We start from the raw sequence: 7,839 nt of genomic DNA on the forward strand, positions 1-7,839 counted from the left end.
CAATAGGGGACTGAACAGTGGTGCAGAGATACAATGCAATGCTCTGCAAGGCAGACCCACATGGGAAGGTTACTGGTTCTTATCCAGAGACCTCCCTGAGCACACCAAGAATGTGTGTGCCTAGGATCTAGGGCTGGCTGAGGCTGGGGTGGATTGTGACATCCAGACCCTCTATCTGTGTCTGTTTCTCACTCATGGAATAAACAAATAAACTTCACAAAAAAGTAATAATACATTCCCATGGTACAAATGGCCATGCGGTATATTTATTATTCTAAGCTGCTTTAGAATTCCTTTTTTTGTTTGTTGTTTTTTTTTTAGATTTTTGCCATAGGGCATGTGCTTGCTGAAGAGAGAAAGAGAAAGTGAGAAATCACCCCCAGGGAGGATGGCCACGCCACAGTCCCTTCTCCTCCATTCTCCTCCCGGAACTTGGGCACGCACGTACACATGCCCAGCCTGTGTCAAGCCGCCAGGTCTGGGACTCAACCAGAGTAAGCCACGTGTGATCCAGCTCCTTAACCACCACACCACCTGCTGACCCAAGCTGCCTTGCAATCCTAGGGAACAAGCTATGACTCTTTTTGCCCTGTCTACCAATAGGACCCAGCTGACCTTTCGTAGGCTCTACGCTAGCTAATGCAGAGAGCTTACCCGGGTGATTGGTAGTACGGTACACGCCAGCTTTCCTGGAAGTCTCAATTCATTTTTTTCATTTTCCAAAAGCACTGTTTTTATTTATACAGAGTCCAAACCACTTCAGCAGTAGGAGGAGTGGAAGAGGTTCCTTTTACAACCCAGGGGCCTCCATATGTTGGTTTTTGTCACCAAACACACAGGCAAGTGGCATCATAGATTTGGTAAACTAATGACAATGTTTAGTCTCTGCTAGAGCAACAAGGCGAGCATCAAGCTCTGCTTCTGTAAGATTCCCGAATTTAGGATTTCCAACTGCAACTGCTCCAACTTCTATTTCTGAAGGTCTGAAATCAATTGACAGAACAGTAGGCAGGCATGTAATCGCCGTTTCCACTGTCAAATGTCCAATCAAATTCCTTCTTCACTTTTTTTTTTTCAAGGAAGCTGGTTGACTCAGTTTGTTTAACTCCCGGGCAGTGGCTTGAAACCCACAGTAGTGACCTGCAGGATCACACTCGTACACCTGGGGACCTTGTTCTTCGTCTGTACCGATTAATATCATACAACAACCAAGAGGCTTCATCTCAGCATTCTGTGTGTAGACCTGAGAAATATCAGCACTTCTTTCCCACAGCATGTCCACAGGAATCTCATAGCCACACTTGTATTTCCAGTTAGCTGCCTCGCAGCGTGCCCTCTGTACCTGGGATCTGCTGTTGTCGTTGCTGTCATCACACAGCCAATGCTTTCGGTTATCTTGAATAAGTGAGTCGCTGTGCTGGAACCCAATATTCGTCAGGAACTTTCTTCCGTGTGACAGTTACTGCACAGTCTTTCCCTCTCACAGCCACCCTGGTTAATAGCCTGGATAGCATATTCTACTTGGTAGAGCTGGCCCTCAGGTGAAAAAATGGCAATGTGGCAGTCAAGACCAGTGCTGGAGCCACGGGACGTGTCAGTGCATCCACTACTTCCAAGTACAATCTGGAAGTCTCAGTTCTGACAGAGCTTTTGCAAAGAGAAGGTGCACCGAAAGCATTGTCCGTGGAGAAGCAAAAGCTAAGAAACCTGCTGCTCCCAGTGACCTTTCTCTCCCTCCTACAGACCTGACGGCAGGCCAGCCCTGCCCAGGGTGTGGCCCCAGAGCTGTCTCTTTGCAAACTTTTTGTAGCCTTGTTCCTAAGTGAATTTATACAGATGGTACAAGAAGTGCCACAGATCTTTTCTGCCCCTACTTGCCTAAATTCTCCAGCCCCAGAAAACAAGTTTAATTCTTCTACTCCCCTCCCCTGTCCCCCCGCCACTGCCATTTAGTTTCAGGCAGGCTTTTACTAAGTCAATTTAACAATGTACTGCATTTAACAAGAAAATATAGCCCTGCAAGGGCCCCTGGTCCGCCCATTTTAAGAGAAGGAGAATCCTGGCATGGCCAGCCTGGGGCTCCCAAGCTTGTGGGGAGTGGGGTCGTGTATGTGTGCGTGTGTGTGTGTGTGTGTGTGTGTGTGCGCACACACATGCAGAGGAGGGCAGAAGAGGACATCCAAGATGGAAACTGGGCATGGAGCTCAAGGTAGAGAAGCCAGGAGCAGCCACGCACCTGTCTGCTATCACTCTGGGCAGCCCCTGTGGTGCATTGATTAATGAATGGCCCCCAAAGATGTCTGTGGCCCAGCCTACCTAAAATCTCTAAAAGGACACCAGCCCTGCCGATCCATTTTTGGATTTCTTTCTTTTTTTAATTGCCAGAGGGCAGGTACACTTGCCAAAGAGAGACAGACAGACAGACAGAGAGGCAGAGAGAGAAGCTCTCCCTAGTGGAGCATAGAGCATTTCACAATATCTTCTCCTCTTCTCCATGTCAGGATTTGGGGCAAGCACATGTATGCACCTGGCATGTTTTTCAAGCTGCCAGGGCCAGGTTTCAAACCACAGTCAGCCGTTGGGGATCCGGCTCCCTTAAACAGGCTATGGGGCCTGCCTTAGATTTCTGACCTTCAGAACTGTAAGATAATATGTTTTTGTTTTAAGCCACTACATTTGTGATGGGCCTTCAAACAGTAATAGGGAACTGACACAGTCCCCAAGAACGGGGTGCCAGGAGGGGGCATTGCATCATCCGTCTCTCATCCTGGGCCCCTGCACTGCAGGAGTCCTAGAAGGAAGGAATTGAGGCCCTAGAGCACTCTCCACAGTCTGAAAATTCTGGTGGAAATCATTCATCTGCTCCTAGAAAGGCTTCCTGCAAGAATTAAAATGCCAGGTTTCTTCACTTGTGGCCAGAACTGTACCCAACGTGTGGCCATGTAGTTCTGCCACCAGACCGGCAGCTTCTGGGTGGCTGTAAGATGGGGACTGCATTAGCTGGGGTATGCTCAGGCGGTGTGACCATCCTGTACAGTACAGATGGATCTTTTGAAATCGTGACTATTGCTTTTTCCTAAACAATCTGCATGAAATGAGAGAAGAGTCCATCAGAAGGGCCCGCTGGTGTATTCACTTCAGTTCCCCACATCTCTATATTACAGGCTCTTTTATGTTTTTAAGAATTTTTTTTTATTTAACTTTACTTACTTATTTATTTATTTATTTATTTATTTATTTATTTATTTATTTATTTATTTATTTATTTATTTATTTATTTATTTATTTATTTGACCAGAGAGGGGGAAAGAGAGAGAGAAAGCAAGAAAGCAAGCCGCCAGGTCTGGAACTCGAACCGGGGTCGGCCACGCTGGAGTCCAGTGCCCTTAACCACCATGTTACCTGCTGGCCCTCTTATACACACACACACACACACACACTAATTCTCATAGATGAACACACCTGGAGTATACAAGATTTATAAGAGCTGCAAGTACATATTTCCAAACAGGAAAAGTAACAGTAATCAAATCAAAATCCATATTTGGAAAAAAAATTCAAGACCAGCAGATGGTATACTGGTAACATTGCTGGACTCCCACATAGTCGACTGCAGTTTGAGACCTGGACCCAGCGGCTTAAAACTCACACTGGGTGCGTATGCATGCATGCCCAAAATCCTGAGAGGAGAATGGAGAACAGATTATGGTGTGACCAGCCCCACCAGGGGCAGTGATTTCTGGCTTTCTGTCTCTCTCTGTCTTTCTGGTGAGCACACATGTCCTATAGCAAAAAAAAAAAAAAAAACTCTAAAAAAAAATTCAGACATTTATTTTTAAATTTTGCTATAGGGTACAAACACTCACTGGAGAGGCAGAGACAGAGAGAGTGAGAGGGAGAAAGAAAGTGAGAAAATACTCCCAGGGGGATGGTCACACTGCACTCCCTTCTCTTCCGTTCTTCTCTTGGGACTTTGGTCATGCATGCACATGCACCTAGTTTATATTTCAGACCACCTGGGCTGGGACTCGAACCACGCAGTGGCCATGAGAGATCCACCTTAACCGCCACACCACCAGATAGCTGGTCCTCAAATGTACTTTTTGAAACAAGGGGAGTCACAATAAACAAAGTAAAGACTATATCTGAAAGATATTCATATGTATGTTTACCAAGAAAGAATAACAAGTGTTTTTATCTTTTAGAATAAAATGAAATTCTTGTGATTATATGGAACTGATTTCCCTTATGAAAAATAATTGAAGAATTAGGGATCTGGAAAAGGTAGGGGAACAGATGGCTCCTCTAGATGAGATTTTTCATTTTTTTGGCCCCTCTTTTGTTTTTTTGGTTTTTTGTTTTTTTTAATAATTATTTTTTTATTTATTCATTCATCTATTTTTTAATTTGACCAGAGAGAGATAGAGGGTGAGAGAGAGAGGGAGTGAGAAAGCAAGCCACCAGATTCAGGACTTGAACCCTGGTCAGCCATGTGGGAGTGTCCAGCGCCTTAACCACCACACCACCTGCTGGTCCCTGGCCCCTCTTTTGGAAGACGCTCCTTTGGAAGGTGTGATTGGCACAGGCTCAATAACATGGCTACATTGCAGCTGCAAGGGAGGCTGGAAGTTCGAATTTTCTAGAAGGGAGTAGTACGCATAAAACTAAAAAACCCAAAACATACAGAGGTATTCTAAAGAACCTAGACAGTCAGAAAACAAGACAAATAGCCACCATCCCTACCTAATCTCTTTGCCGCAAGGATCGTCGGGGCAGAGTACACAGCATAGGCTGGGATCTCTCCTTACAGGACTGTGCGGGCAGAATGCCCCGGCTGCTGATGGTGCTCCAGGCGAAGCATCTAATGCCCTGACACCCCCTGGCTGGGCTTTGCTGCCTTACACCATCCACACCCAGACTGAGGTCTCTGTTAAACCTCTCTGCTCGTGGCCAACCTGCCAAGTTTTTCCTGGAAATCTACAGGATCCCAGAAAGCACATTTAAACATACGCACACATGAAGTGGTATTTTTTTTTGAAATCTATTGTTGTCTTTTACTATTATCTTTAAAGTATCACATAATGGCCTTAGAAATCACCAGCTTGTGACTGTAGCTGGAGAACTCAGATCTTACTCATCAGCCTGCTGAACTGTTCTCTTCAGAGACACAGATATCATCCAAGAATTTTTCTTATATCTTTATTTTTAACTGTCGTGGCTTGCTGTATCAAAGCGGCTGAATTTCATTTTTTTAAAGAGGTTTTTGCTATAGGGTGCGTGCGCTCACCGGAAAGACAAAGAGACAGAGAGATAGAAAGCGAGAAATCACCCCCCAGGGGGGATGGCCACGCCGCAATCCCTTCTCCTCCATTCTCCTCTCGGGATCTTGGGCACGCACACACACACACGTCCGGTGTGATTTTAAGCCACCAGATCCGGGACTCAAACTGCGATCGACTACATGGGAGTCCAGCGACATAGCCATTATGCTGACTGCTCTGATCCCAGAGTGGCTGAATTTCAAACAAGTCCAATGTCATTGCCTTCAAGGATCAGTTCATCTTTCTGGGCTTGAGATACTGACCGAACAACACCTGGTCTCATTCGAAACCTCCAGATGTACTTTTCACCCAAGGAATTTCATATTTCAACAAGAGACCCGTTCTCCTGAATAACGACATTGATGGGGAGATGAGCATACACAGACCTCATCTTGTAACGGAAGCCCAGCGTAACACCCTTGATCATGTTCTCTACGGGACTACAGGTAGTGCCGCTATAGCCAGTTCCTTTCTGTCTCCCCACCGTTTGTCAACCTCTTCTTTTTCTATCTAAGGAGACTGAGCTCTGCATTGATGTGATTGAAGTCTCTCCACAGGGTTCCTCTGGGGCCCTTCACAGTAACTGTGTGTCCCTTCAGAGTGAGTGACGTTAGTGTTCTCTGGAATGCTGACGGTCTGACTGCTGAGAAAGGTCTCCATCCTCTCAGTAGATGCTAGAGAGCACCAGAATGGTATGATCTTAATCTTTCCAGAAAACAGAGATCAGTTTGATTTTCCCTGAATTGTAAAACCCAAGAGGTTTCATACATCCGGCCCTGAGCACCCATGAAAAACTTTCAGATCTGCCCCGTCCAATTCCACAAGCACCTTGCAGAAGCCGTGGGCTCTGCTGGGTGCCGACCATGCTTTTCATATGTACCAGGATCAGAAATATTCCAGCGTTGACATCTACCTAAAACTCAGGGCATAAAAAACTGTAACATGCTCTCCTCTCTCTGCCTGTTCTCGTTTTCCTTGAAAATTTTCAATAAATGATTCATCCCGTTTGAAGAAGAAATGAAATGTGGAGCGTCATATTTTGTAATAGTTACTCTTGTGAGGAGGCAGAGGACAGCACACGAGGCTTTTTACTTTTGTTTGGGGTTTGTTTTGCTTAGACAGGTCTCACCATTGTGAACCTCTGGCCTCAGCCTCACAGCTGGGACCACGGATGCACACATCACCATGCCCAGCTCTTTCAGACAGGTCTTGCTATGCTGCCCGGACCAGCCTCAAGTTTCCATGCTCCTGCCTCCGCCTCTCTGAGTCACTGGGATTACAGGTGCACACTTTGGTGCTCAGCCAGACCCAGATTCCATGTGGTCCCAGCTGCAGAGCACAGCATCTGAGCCGTGCTCACACCAAGACTGGGTGTTTTTGGAATGAGCTTTTATGAAGGCTCCACTGGGGAAGTAGAAATGCAACACTTGTAGCATGATAAAAGGAGGAGGGCCAGCCAGATAGCATGGTGGTTAAGGCAACTGGATCCCACATAACCAACTGTGAAGTTCAAGTCCCAGGCCTGGCAGATTAAAAAACACACCCAGTGCGTGTGTGCCCCAAATCCCAAGAGGAGAATGGAGGAGAAGGGACTGTGACATGGTCATCTCTCTGAGGGGGTGATTTCCTACTTTCCCTGGGCAACATAGTAAGACCCTGTCTTAAAGACCAGAGCATGGTGATACACACTTGTCCTAGGGAGGAGACTGAGGCAGGAGGAACGCATCAAGATGAGACCCTGTCTTAAAATAAATAAATAAAGAGAAAACCCAGCAGTGGTAGTGAGACAGAAGTTTTTTTAATAAAGTCTCTCTATTTTTCCTCTTTTGTCTGGTTAATGTACAATATACACCCTTTTTACATGTCTCTAAATATTTATGACTCCTGGGACTAGCAGTTAGTGTAATGGCTATGTAGCTGGACTCCCGTGTAGTCAACGGTGGCTCGTGTCCTGGACCCAGTGGCTTAAAACTCACGCCGGGCGCGTGTGCATATGTGCCCAAGATCCGGAGAGGAGAATGGAGGAGAAGGGATTGCGGCATGGCCATCCCCCCTGGGGGGTGATTTCTCGTTTTCTGTCTCTGTGTCTCTCTCTCTCTGGCGAGTGCACACGCCCTATAGCAAAAACCTCTCCAAAAAAAAAAAAAATTATGACTCCTTGCTAATAAGGCAAGAGATAGGGATTCTGAGCACACAGACAGAGTAAAGGCCCAAGAGGGAGTCACAATGACTGAGTTTCCACAGCCAAAAGCTGGATGCACTGGGACTTAATAAAGCCACTGCAGCTGAGGGCTAGGAAGTGTATTCTACCAAGAAGTACAGATGCTGTGGTCTGCTGACCATGAAAAGAATAAGGTTATAAATAAGGTTATAAATCAAACTACCATGTAACTATTTTCTAAAGCCTACTTCCTTATCAGAAAGCCAACCCACTGCTTGGGCTGTTGAATAAAAACCTCTCACCTCCATCTCTTCGGAAACCCACTCAGGCCCCCTTTCACTGCATTTAAAGCTTTTT

At 46.0% G+C, this 7,839-nt stretch overlaps 1 pseudogene; it reads right to left on the reverse strand.

Moving 5' to 3' along the window:
- Positions 1–865: 865 nt before the first annotated feature.
- LOC102473578 (proteasome subunit alpha type-6 pseudogene) lies at positions 866–7,790 on the reverse strand (annotated as a pseudogene).
- Between the last annotated feature and the right edge of the window lie 49 nt (positions 7,791–7,839).

Source organism: Tupaia chinensis, unplaced genomic scaffold (assembly GCF_000334495.1).
Source record: "Tupaia chinensis unplaced genomic scaffold, TupChi_1.0 Scaffold000392_1, whole genome shotgun sequence".
NCBI classification, from domain to species: Eukaryota; Metazoa; Chordata; class Mammalia; order Scandentia; family Tupaiidae; genus Tupaia; species Tupaia belangeri.